Source organism: Ammospiza caudacuta, chromosome 6, assembly GCF_027887145.1.
Source record: "Ammospiza caudacuta isolate bAmmCau1 chromosome 6, bAmmCau1.pri, whole genome shotgun sequence".
Taxonomy (NCBI): Eukaryota; Metazoa; Chordata; class Aves; order Passeriformes; family Passerellidae; genus Ammospiza; species Ammospiza caudacuta.
This window is the reverse complement of record NC_080598.1, coordinates 41414522-41428281: the sequence shown is the minus strand read 5'-3', so window position 1 is coordinate 41428281 and position 13760 is coordinate 41414522.

The window sequence follows — 13760 nt, the reverse complement described above, 5'->3', positions numbered from 1 at the left end:
ACAGAATCTGAAACTAGCCAAAAGACATCTAAACACTTGTAACTGAGATACAGTCATTGCTTGGCTGTTGCAAAGTAACCTCTTGATATACAGTCAGTTGTGTCTTTTCATTTTGAGGGATGCCTCACAGGTGACCTCTGTATTTTTTTGTATTTATCATTAGATGAATTTATCATTTATCATTTCAGACATTCATTAGATTTTAGCACTGCTCTGTTTTGGAATTGAAGTCCTCTGTAGGTGGCTCTGTCACTTTCTCAATTTGGCACAGATTTTGAGGCAAGACCTGAGAATATCTGCCGACTGTCTCCATGCCCATCAGGGTGAGGGACCTGCTTATTGACAGGTCTAGTCCTTGGTTCCTCTATCTTTCCCAGGTTCCATGACCTGGTTGGTGGGAAACTCCAGACAAACTGTAGACCAGGGAAACTCGTTGTGTATTTGATCTTGTGAGGATGTTTCTATGTGCAGTTTCTATGTGCAGTGCCCTGACACCTAGTGGATTACATTTAGACCTTTCAAAAACCTCTGAGCAGATGACACTTTGGAGTCTCTGTATGTCATATAAAATGGCAGAGGCATGTACTGGTCAAGGTGATGAACATGCTGTATGTGGAAAACACCCCCACACAAACATTAAGGGTAATTATTGCTGTTTCTTCTTATTCTTTTATGTTCTTTTACATCTCTTATTCTATATGTTATATCAATTTTACAAACTTGAGTAGGAACCAGCACTTTCTGCTCTGCAATTACAAGTGCATTATTAAGAGCTGTAATGCACAAGTTGAAATGACTGCAGTATATTTAGGGTTGCTTCATGCTCTTTGGGCTGTACATATAGCTATTCCACTTCCCATGCCAGAGGTAACCACCCCTTTATCAGATGTTTCAGAACTGAATATATATTTGTGCCTCAGATTATCTTATTTTATCTTATCTTAATCTTTCAGCATCTCAGCTTCAAATTCCACATTATTTCTAAAGATAAGATTCATTTCACCACAATTAAGCAACCTAAAAGTGATGCACCCAGCCTGCCAGTCTTTTGGAGTCCTTTTGCATCTACAGAAGATAGTCAAGGAATTCCAGACACTGTTAAGATAATTGAGACCCACACTGTGCAAAGTGTGCATTTCATATTTAGATTAGTAGCAGATAATGCACATGATATCCACAAATCATCCATACATTGATGATATATAATGTTTAGTTAGACTCAAAGATTTGATATTAGATATTAGACTACTGCTTCCCTTGAAAGGTAATACACCTCTGCTTTTTTTTTTTTTTTTTTTTTTGTAAGAGTGGTGTTGGGGAGAATATAACTGGAATATCTTTTTGTCTTTCAAAATAAACATTTTTTCTAGAGGATTTAAGAGTACTGAGGACATTATTTTCAAATAACAAAGCATTTGCCATCTTTGTCTGACTTTACTCGTATAGTTTCAGACAATTCCTCAGCAGTCACAGCTAAGTATCACTTTTGTCATTCATGGTTGGCAATGCACACATAGGTGGCAGTTGGGTTTCTTTGTTGTCTGTTTGTTACAAGGGTAATAGGACTACAAGGGATCTCAAGATGTCCTCGAACTGATCTTCCAGCCCCAAGGCAGAATCCACTCTATCTTGAAGTTGATTAGGCAAGGAAATGTAATCTGTGTTTTGTGTTCTGGTAATTAAGCATTTTACAAAGATGTGGCTGTGGCTAATCTGAAGAATGACTATGCATATACATATGTATGCCGTGATGAGGCATCTCTCAATGCAGGAACGAACTGGTCCTAATAGAGCTGCACATGTTCCAGTCAATGCATACCTAGCAGCTATATTGATAATGCAGGAGTAAAAAGGGGATGGGATTCATCCTCTCATAGTGGCACCGGCTCAATAGTGAAAAAAACTTACTTCAGTGTTTCAATGGACATATGTAAAGAAGAATGCAGAGAGACAGAATAAGGAGCATTCAGAAAGAGACTTTACTCTTTAACACTTTTCATATAATTCCACTCCTTATAAAAGGCTGTTTTCAGGCTATTGAAAGGGCTTCTTCCAGGCTATTGACAGGGCGATGACAATCACCCAAATTGTCCTGTTGAATTAATTCCCTACACTGAAACTATTTATTATTTTGTACTATGTAATTGAGGATTGAATAGCAAAAAAGTTCATATTTTTTGAAAGCTTTTACAGCATGGTTCCTCATCTCTGTTGGAATCTTTATTATACTCAGCATCATAGTGAGGCCATTTTGTCATCTTTGAAAGGTCATAGAGATCAGGGGAATGTCCATGATAACTGAAGAAGGGCAAATGCTGAATCCATCTTAAAAACAGGGGCAATCTGGGAAAGTACAGGCCTTGTTTCAGTCACCAGGGCAATCACAGAATGACTCCTCCTTGAATGAATATATGGATGTAGGAAGATAGCGGTTATTGGAAAGTCAGCAGTTAAAATCATGCTTTTCCAAATTGCTTTTGATGATGGATCTGTTGATGAGGGGAGTGCAGTGGATGTCATTTATCTTGTCCTTATCAGGACCTTGGACAACCCCTCCAACATCCCAGTGTCTGAGGTGGAATGTTAGGGTCTCGATTGTTAACAATGGCTGAGTAAATAACTGTTTGGGTGACCAGGCTCAGCTGGTAGTGATTAGCAAGGCCTTCTCTCTCTGGAGGCTGGTTACAAATGGAGTACAAGAGGGATCTCTCATGGCACTGGTCCTGTTAACCACTTCTATCAATGATCTGAAGAAGACAGTGGAGCGCTCTCTCATTAGATGTGATGTGACACCAAGCCAGCAGGATCACCTGATGCAGGGCTGCCAAGGGACCCAAGATGGGCTGGAAGAAGAAGGCCAGCATTACAAAATTCAACGTGTGTAAAGTCCTGCCTCAGGAAAAAAGAGTCCCTCTGCTCTCCAGGTGAGCTGGTGGTCCTGTGGGCAGTGAGCTGAATGTGAGCCCTCAATGTGTGACCCTGTGCAAGAACATCCAGGGCAATAGTCACAGGGCACAGCCAGCAGACTGGAGAGTGATTATTGCCCTCTACTCAGCCCCCAGAGACCACATCTAGACATTGTCTCCAGCTGAAGGAGCACCAGTAACATGAAAGGTGGTGATCAGCCAGAGGGAGTTCCGTGAAGTGCCACAGAAATGGTCAGGGGTTGGAGCATTTGCTCTGTAAGGAGAGGCTGTGGCACTGGGGCTTGTTCAACCTGAAAAAGAGACAGCTTTGGAGGGATCAAATAGCAGGGCCCCCATATCTGCAGGAAGGGCATTGTTTCTCTGGATTGACCTACCAGCTTTACATCAATAGCCTCTGGTATCAGTTTTGGGAAGAGCACCTGTTGGCCATGGTGATGGCACTGGGAGAGGCATTCAGCTCTGTCCAGGGGAGGTGGAATTGGGGCAGTGCTGCCCTGCAACCAAAATAACAACCGATAGGAAAAGCAATCAATCAAACAGATCTGATTAAAAAAAAAGACAGGAAAAGACAAAGAGGAGGCATTGATCAGTGATTACAGTAAAAAAGCATATTTTGAATTAACAAGCAATGAAGAAAATGTTGAACTAGTACACAGGGAAAGAATACCTCCACAAACAGCAAGGTAAATTAGCTCATAACAAATCCAAAGTGGTCACCAATTTAGAACATCAAACCCTCACTTTGAAAGACTTCACATGTATTTTGAAGTCTTCAGTTTTATTTGTTTTTCATTTTCCCCTGTTCACTGCAATCAATAGAAATGAAGGGTACTTAGTAATTCACAAAGAGTCCCAAACAACTTGAAAGATTGACACTACCACAAACTTTTTGAGAGATTTTGGGCATCTGGGCAAATATTCTTATTTGAACATCACTTAAAGGTGTGCTCTCTTGGCCAGGGCAGAAGTAATTTGAAAGCTCTGGAAGTTTATGATCCATATTCCAAAGATATGACCATCCACCATAAAAAAACCTGCACGATAAAAAAAGGTAAAATATTTACCTGAGACAAAAGCAAGACCATATTTTGTTCCATTTTCAGAGTATCTGAGCCTTAAATACCTACACATCACCTTCATCATTGTTGCCATAGATGTTATAAGGATATAAGACAATTTACTCCAGATTCCTGGATAAGAGGTGAAAAGTACTTTCCATTTAATTTATAAAACTCAAGCTAATTCAGATTACATCTTAGAATCAGATAAAAACTCTACTCACACAAACAAAAATCACTTTAGAACAGCCATTACATTTTTATGCTTACTAGAAAAGAATTTTACTGTTTTCACAAAAAGGTGCATGTCTACACATAGGTGTATGAAAAAATGATATGTGATAATAAGGAACCTCCGTGCAGCTGAGAAGATTGCAACAACTTTCTGTTCCTAAGATTGCACATATACATATGCATTTTCAAAACCTATCCATATTTGTATTAACAAATAATTCACATTTTTACAAAATTATAATTTAAAAATACATAATTTTAAGTTCAGGCTTTTGAATGCATGTAATATTTTTGTAAAATGGTGCATAGAGAAATTAGGGCCCCAAACTTCTTCACCACTATTTTTAAAAAACATTGTTCTATCATTGGTTATTATGAGCAAGTTTATTACAAATTTTTTAAACTTGGTTTTGTGAATTTTTCTGTACCAGTAACATGAAAAGCCTAAAATCACTGTAAAAGATTCAGGGTGATTTAAGACAGCTGTCTGGTAGCAGACCCTGATTTTTGAGGATCAGTCTACACATTAAAAGGGAGGAAAAGTTCAGCTAAGCATTATAGTGAAAACTTAGGAGCTGGGAGGTTTCAACATTTCAATGAAGATGGAAGCAATGAGGTTTTATGTCAATGCATCTTATTTGTTTCCCTCTTAAGACAATTATTCAAATTGTCCACCAGCTTTCAAAAAAAAAAAAAAAAGAAAATAAAATGTTATTATAGCAAACTTAAAGAGGTACTCTCTCTTTATAATTTTTCCCATACTGCCAAGACCAGTCAGTAGATATTTTTGAAAAATAGCATTTATGACTCCTATCACAATGCTTTAAATGGCTTTTTCTAGCAAGATACTCATAAAAAATGATTAAGGAGATTTTCTACATGTGATGTATTTCTCTTTATTGCAGCCCATGCTTCAGAGACCTGATTACTGGTAAAGCACAGATAAAAGCTATAACAGAATGGTGGTCAAACAAGTGGAGCCTATAAAGTATGCACTCCTCTTTTGTTTGCTGCTATACAAAAAGTGAATAGACAAGCCCTTTTGCAAACTTGCAGAGGACCAACTTTTTCCCTACCCCCCACTCCTGGGAATAAGCCATTTTAATTATTGAAGTTTTTTTGTTTAATCTTCCACCAACAAGTAATATGAATATTTTATACAACACTGAAGAATGCTTAACTAATACAGTTCTTCATACAAATGCAAACTTCCTTTTTACTGGCCTCTGGTGACTATGCATCTAGTGCCAGAGTGGCATCATTCAGCTCCAGTTGCTATAGCATTTTCAAGAACCTCTCTGTTCTTGTCATAAATTATCTTTAAGTGAAAAAAGCTCCAAGGAGGTCTGCAGCAAACTGTATCATATAATGGATTTCTAAGCTTTGGCAGAAAACACTCATCTTACTTATACTCTTTTACCATCGATTGTTTAGTGACCCTTCTTTGGGATACAGATGAGCATAACCCTGAAAAATGTTTGTGTTGTCTTTCTCTTGTTGGCAGCCTGCAGCCTGCATGATCTAATAAATATTGGCAAGACCAAATGAAATAATATAGAAGAGCTTCTCTTCTTTAAAGTCCATAGACCAAGAGACTCTTGTCACTTGTTAATATCTCCATCAAACAGTGAAGTGTTAACATATGTGATACGACCACGCAATCAAGTAAGGACCGATTTGTTGACTAATTAAACCAACACAACAAGCTCTTTAGCACCTACAAGTGACAAGTTTAGAGCAGGCAAGTGGAAACTCTCAATTGAGTCCCCTTTTATGAGACTATCATGCCAAATTCAATTCTGACTGAGTAGTATTTGAATGTACTTGACTTCCACTATGTGCTGACATGCTTACAATAATTCATCATGTGTGACAATAGCCCAATATTAGAGATTTATGATATATACAAAACAGTTACAAATGAAATGTAGTCCTAACATGTGTCTGCTTTACTTATCCACAGCCTATTGATATTATAATTAATGGTCAATTACTTAGGGATAGAGAATAGAAAATAGTCATTACCAGTTTCAGTCATCATCTGTTTTTGGCAAATTCTGGAAGTAAATGAAACCATTTTCATAGTGTTTGGCGGTTGCGGGAAAGTACACTGTTGCTCACTGTTGCAAGAAGGAATGGGTTTGCTATCTGTTTTGCAGTTGAAGAGTTATTTTAGGATCATAGTATTTATTTTATTATTACCACAATGTAGGTAAGTTTTGAAAAGTGTATCTGGGAAGAAGAAAATATAGTGAACGCTGCATGAGAATATTTTACAGAGATTGCTAGCACTGGCCAATTTTACACACAGACAAACATGCAAAGCCAACCCCCAAAGCAATTTGAAAATGTAAATTCAAATTCTTTTCAATGGAAAAGAAGCACTTCCTGTTGACCTTTCATAGTTTTAGGTCCTGCCTTAATAATGACAAGATTATTGTGAGTCTAATAGTCCTGTTCATGGGGGAGTTCAAACCACTGGGAAAAAGAGATTTGAATCACTTTTGGGCCACTGATTTTGCAAATGGTTATAAATACTCTCCTTTTAAACTTTAATAGTTCCACTGAAATCCCTGAGGTTATTGATATGCTGTTGATGTACATTGTGGTATTGATATATTGCAGTATGTGGATGGACCCTTTGTCTTTAACAAGCAGCAACCAAAAGCCCAGAGACTTCCAGGTTCTTGGAGTGCTCATTCACTCTACTATCAAGGTTCAATCTACTCCTCATTAAACTTTCATCCTTGAGGGAAATGGGGATTTTCCATGGTCAGCAGAGATTCAGATACCAAGGAAAGTATTTTCAGGGATGAATCAGATGGTAGTCCCCTTCTTAAGTTCCCAAGGGGACAAATGTGAAGAGGCACTTTCCTGGCTCACCTGTTGAATCCGGTTGGTAGGCCAGAGAAAAAGTCTCCCTTAGCTCAGGATCCTCAATTATAAACCTTCCCTGCAGTATATTCAAAAATGAAATACAGTTAGGGTGTCTGGTCTTGAGGAAACCACATCTTCAACAGACACTTTTTGATAATTGCTCAAGTATGGAAATGAAGTCAGGAAGATAAAAAAAGGAACTCAGAACAAGCAGAAGTAATCTCACTAATGTTGCCATTTTAAAGACATGTTTTAATTACTGACCTGGTGTGGAATGGTCCCTGTAAAGGGAGTTGTACCAACAAAAATGATATAGGCAGTCTCTTGGTTTGGGTATTGGCATGCCTGTACTTGAAAGAAAAGAGGAAAAATGAGAAATAACCTTGGATTTATATCTGGCAAATTGCTCTGACTGTTAATTTCAGCAATGATATTTGCAGAGTGCTTTGACATCATCAGTTGGAAGAACTGCAGAATATTTTTCTTCTGCCTCAGAAGCTGGCAGGGACAAAAGGACTTCTTTCCAACCCCAGGGGATAATAATTTTGGTAATCCCATTCATACATTGCTGCTAAGCATCAATTATTAACTAAACTTTTAATATGAGTTTATTAATGTCTTTAAAAGTGTAAGGTTTGTCCCTAGATGTAAATGCATTATTTGTCTGTATTCTCAATTCATCTAAAAATTACATCCAAATAACTAAAAAACCCTAATTCATCAAACATATAAAAATAAATTGTCAGAATTTTATATAATAATGACCCGGCATCTAGATAAGCATACTTTATTTCAGAAGTAGTCATTCATACATGGAAAAGAAAATCTTTGATGCAGTTTTCATTGATACTAGTACAAACAGCAACAATGTAACACTGAACTCATACAAACCAACTCCAAGTTAAACATACAAATTCATTTAGATATTTTATTACCTAAAAGCCCAAAAGCATGAACTAAAAAAGCAATTATTTCAGTAACCTTAAAGAAGACAAGATCTTATAGACTTGTGTTGATATCTGCATCTCCAGAGGAATCAATGCAATTTCAACAAAAGAATTGTATCACATTGAGTTATTTCATATAATGCCATTGAAATGTAAGAGGTTCACAAATGGTTGATTAAATTTGAGTGGAAGAAACACAATGAGAAAAATTCATTGCTGGTGTAATTCTGTTGTCTCCTGCAGTTCCACCATGAATGGATAGGACCCATGACAATCTGAGCTTTTTCTGCACTATGATAACTGAATTAGCTAAATTAAAAACCTTTAAATTCTAAAAAATCCCAACAACCAAAAATCCAATCCCTGCGCTCATATTATACAAATAAAATAGAATTAAAGGAAAATACATTGAAATAGCATTAAGAATTTGATTTGCTAAGACAAGTAGATATATAGAGGAAGATCCATCACTAACATCCACTGTAATCATTATTGATCTCGTAGGTCATATCAAAAGTGTTTCAAATCCATCTAAAGATACCAGGTGCATGATAAGACTACTGATATTACTGAAACAAACCTACCATCTCTTTTTCTCTCTTTTTCTCATCTTTAGGGAAGCAGAGAACAGGGGTTTGTTATAGATTTTCAACTGAATTCTTAAAGAATATTTCTAAAAGAGAAGTCAGCAGGAACTACAGATAGCCATTATCTCACAGAGCTGGCATTTAATTTCTCTTCATAATTTCTCATGTATAAGATCCACCAGTTGCAGTAACAATTGCAGAGATGGATCAGTAAAGAATATCTATGTAGATTATAGGATTTATATTTGCAGTTGCACATGTGTTTATTAAGTGAAGCTATTTTGAAATGCAGCTAACACTAGGGCTTCTTGCACCCAGGCTATATTTGTTATGAAAATGAATATGCAGTTCCCCTCCCAGTTACCTCAGAATTGTTTGAAATTTTATTTCTAAAGAAAGTTACCCACTGCTGAAATTCATCTAACAACCTCTTTCTTTTTCATACAAAAGGCATAACCTACTTTTATTGGAATAGAATTTGCATACTAGCTCCATCAGCATGGTTTTGGTAATCATACAAATAGCTGCATTCAGTTATTTATTCATTTAGACACTATAATTGGGAGACCAGAAAAGCTTCCAAAAGGAGAGATAAGATACTAGGAAAAAGCCCCTTGAATTTCTTTTAAAATGAAGTCAGCAGATCTCTTAGTTTGTAGATAAATTATTGGATTTGAATGTAAAAGCCTCAGAGAAAAATAGTTCTGTGAATGTGAGAATTAGGGAAGTGGTTCTATGGTCCCTCTCCTGTGTCAGCCTTGATGTCTTGTGGCTTGATGGCTGATGTCGTCCCACCAGCTCACTGGCAACGAGGACACTTCTTTTGCACCCCTGCTCAGCTGCCTGCTTTCATGTATCTCCTACTCAGCTTGAACCTGAAATCGCTCTTTTAAGAATTCCAACCTTTCTGTATAATTTCATTGAAATTAGACTACACATTGAGGAATTACTAAGGGGGGTGGGGAGCAGCAGGAGGAGAGGCAGGGCAATTACACAACCCTTTTTCATCTTTAGAAAAAAAGCTAAAAGTCCCTCATATTATTTGGGCTCCCATGACCTCAGAAAGTCCATTTCTCTCACTTTTAATCAATACACTTGAATCAATATTGCCATAATTTTGGATTCTTTTCAATCTATTGCTTAAAAAACCTGAATGTTGAAGAAATTATTTAACCCATTTTCAGGAGTTGCACAGAGTTGTCCTGTGGAGTGGAAAAGTTATAAGACAGAGCACATACAGAATGTTTCTAGTTTTTTGTCTGGAATTTTATGTTAAGACTTTTTGAGGTTTGGGGATAATCTTGGGACATATCTCAGTAAGAAATGAAAAACTCTATCAATAGGATCATGGATAAATGGGTATACTTGGCCAGAGTCTTGCAAGTGCAATGATTTTACTTTTGAAGAGACAGAGTTGTAGTGTGATAAAATTTGAGTAAGCTCATATTAGATCTGAACCCATTTCTGCTCCCAGCTTGGATCTGGATCATTTCTGCTCCCAGCTTGACTGCAAAATATTGCATAGTCTGTTTTATTTAACATCTGTATAAAACAAATATGTCAGACACTGGATTATTCACTTTATTTTAGTTACATAGTGCCTTGTAAAATTTCCTTATTCCATTTACACAAGATTTGTACTTGGATAATGTATAAATTTCAATGAAAATATACATAATTTTTATTAAAAAGGTTTAACTCCTGACAGCCTATGTTGGGAAATGGTCACCAGGAGTGACCACAAGTCAAGGGGTATAAGTAAAGGTATTGAATTGAACCATTAGTAATGTCTATCACTTATAACATGACAGTCTGAGGATGTGAACATTTAACTGGCAGATTTAGGAGCATATTGGACAGCTCTGTCTTGGAGACTGACAAGACCCACCATAGGAGTGTTAGCTGTCTAATGTGACATCAACATCTCTGTCACAGCCCTAAATATCTTGGATATCTGCCTGCATTTCCACCTTGCTCTCTCTCTTCCCTTCACCACATTCTTAATTTCCTTTATTATACTGCCACACAGCAGCACTGGACGTTGATCAAAATGGAGCTGTTTTAAAACTCAGGCTTGCATTTGTGAGAAGAAAAAGAAGAATTGAGAGATAAGGTAGCTCAGAATGACACAGTTCAAAGGCTCCGTTAAATTCACTTTCTCTTAGCAAAGGCTGAGTAGTGCTGCTATGAACTGACTGAAACAGCTCATATGCACATGGGCAGCTCGAGCAGTACAGGGAGCCCTGGGCATTCAGGCCACATAGTTTCTGTGCCCAATGGTGTGTAGCCCCTAATGCCAGTGACACTGCATGGGAATGCTGTAGAGTGAAGCCTTGCCTGCCTTGAAGTCAAAAGGAGAAACATGATTGACCTAAATGGTGGCTACAGTCCCTCATCAGCTTAGCTCCACTGATTAAGGTCATAATCCACTGCAAGGCGTGGGAGTCCTGTTGATTGGAATGGAGTTCATGTCAGCTGTGGATCTGGCCTAGTGATGTCAGAGGGCCAGCAGCAAGGCACAAGCTATGGGCAGAAGATTTGAAGGGGTAGTACCTGGGAAAAAACATTCTTTAGATATTAGAACAGATCTTGATCTGCTTTCAATCTTATCAAAACAACAGTTGTTTCATTTACATGAATAAAGTGAAAACTGTGACACCTCAGGAGCTGAGGTTGTCACCGAAAACCATGTCAGTGACAATCTCAGCTCCTGAGGTGTCATCTCCATCGCTCTCTTTGGTCTATCACTGCCACAGGAAAGGAGGACAAAGATAGCATTTCAGACAATGAAATGAAGATGTAAGTACAGGATCTCTCTGCTTCAGTGTTACAGCAGCAGTAACCTTTGCCAGCAAGGTTAAGGAACATCTGTGTGTGGTTACACTTGAAAATAGATCAGTAGGATTTGCCAGTGACATTCCCCAGTACCTGCAGAGATGCTTGCTTCCATAACTGAGCACCAGTTCAATCTTGCACCTGAAAAATAAATAATGCTTATGTAAATAACAACCAGAATGATATTCTATAGGCTGTGGTTTTGTGCTTGGGTTTTTTTATTCATTGGATCTTGAAACTCAATAACAGAATTCCTACAGCCAAATAAATATTTTAGAAGAGTTGAGCTCAAGCTTAAAACCCTCCACCTCTGGAATCTTGAGCTGGAATACTATTTATGTCAAATACAGTGATATGAACCTACTAACAGGAGCCTTCCATCTCTTCAGTAGGATTGTTGGTTTCTGTGTAAGTGAAGGCTAGGGACTTGAACCGTAGGGATGTTTGAGCCCAGGACTCAGGTGCATTAGAATAAGCAGAGGATACTCAACAGTTTCCATTTCTAAAATATTATATTAGATTTTGTGAGACAAAGAAATCAATGTAGGACTCCAATCTACAAATCAATTAACATTCATATAGCAAAACACTTAAATATATACTGCTACTGAAAGAAGAAATCCAGGACATTAATGTGAATTTAATTGCTCCGGTCCATTTGAATGTGTCCAGCACTCTCTCCCCATTTTTAAATGGAAATTGAGACAGAGGCTGAGTGATCCTCTTCTGCACACAACAGTAGACAACTATGATAGTTTGAGACATTTCTTGTTCCATCTGTTCTCCCTTTTCCTTTGCCAGAGGTTGCTGCCACCGTTGCAGGAAAAGAGGTTTGCTCGTTCCCCAGCTGCTGCACTTCCTATTTCAGCCTCAGTGCAAACTTTGGCAGCCATGAAGTTAATAGCCAAACTAGAATGGCTGAAGTACAGTCACATATTCTTTTGCCATTACTGAGACTGGCTTAGTTATCTGCAGAAGAGAGGTTAGGCAGGGAGCTCACAGTGGTGATGTGCAAAATTACCCCAGTGACAATAACCAAAACTAACTCTCAGAGCTTGACAATCTAGCTCCAAAAAGGATGTCTATGGCTCCCTCAAAGCCTAGAATTAAAATCCTCAAAATTCTTGTTTTTCCAGGAAAGTGTTTCTAAGGAATACATAATTTTCTATTTTCCTATGTTTATAATATACTGGGCTGCCCAGTTTACTCATCTTGATAATGGCAAACTACCCCATTATCCTAAGGCTTACCAGGATCTATGAACACTTCATAGATCCTGTCTGTCACATCTGGATCTTGTTCATATACATCTCATAGAGCACATTTAATAGGCAAAGGTCTGCACAAACACAGGCAGGAAAGAATACAGTGCCTTTTGTAACACTGAGGAGTAGGTAGAAGATTTTGACACATTATGGGAGATTTTTGTTTATGTTCTTTCCAATCTGAAGACTTCAGATATATAATGGGAGATTTTTGTTTATGTTTTTGTTATGTTTCCAAGCTGAAGATTACAAAGTCCATCTCAAAGTGCCAGAAAGCCAAAACTTGTTCTAGGCTTGTCTCTGTGTCTCTGCGCTTCAGAGCTGTGATGGACAGCCACCAGATGAAGGATGGGATGCAATTCTTCAGCTCCGTTGACAGGGCAGCACAAAAGGTGGAGGGAAGCAGGTAGCTGGGCTATAATGCCTCCTCTGTTGGCTAGGTATGTATTTCATTCTAGGAATTTACTGAAATCCAGTGCATTTGGTGAATAGAGTTCTGGTGAAGTCACAAGGGAAATCTATGGTGGACCTCAACGGCAAGTTTCCCAGCTCAGCTAATGCCCCAAGCACTGGGTTCTGAGTTTTTTCTGAGCAAGATTTTTACATCCAGACTATTCAGTAACCTCAGTATTTCCCCAGATCATGGCCAGCATCTTCCAAGACAAAGGTCTTAATTTCTATATTGTAGCTAGGAAAGCAGAAGAAACCTATCATGTTGTTTGCCTTCATTGAATTAGTACGATGGCTGGCAAAAGACACAGACTGTACTCTCAGGCCAGCAAAATTATTTGTCCATCAGCAATAATGGGGGGTTAAATTCCAAGTTGTTGAGAATCAGTCTGTCCTAAGAGAAGATTAAAAAAAATTAGGATTTCATACTTATAAGGAGAAAATTATAGAGCAAGCTGAAATGAAGGGGTGCAATTTTGAGTGAGGCAAGGGGAACAAACCAACAGAGTTTGTTTAATTCTGGGAAGTAATACCAAGACTATTTTTGGTATTTTGAGACCCTGCCTAAACTCATGTGGCA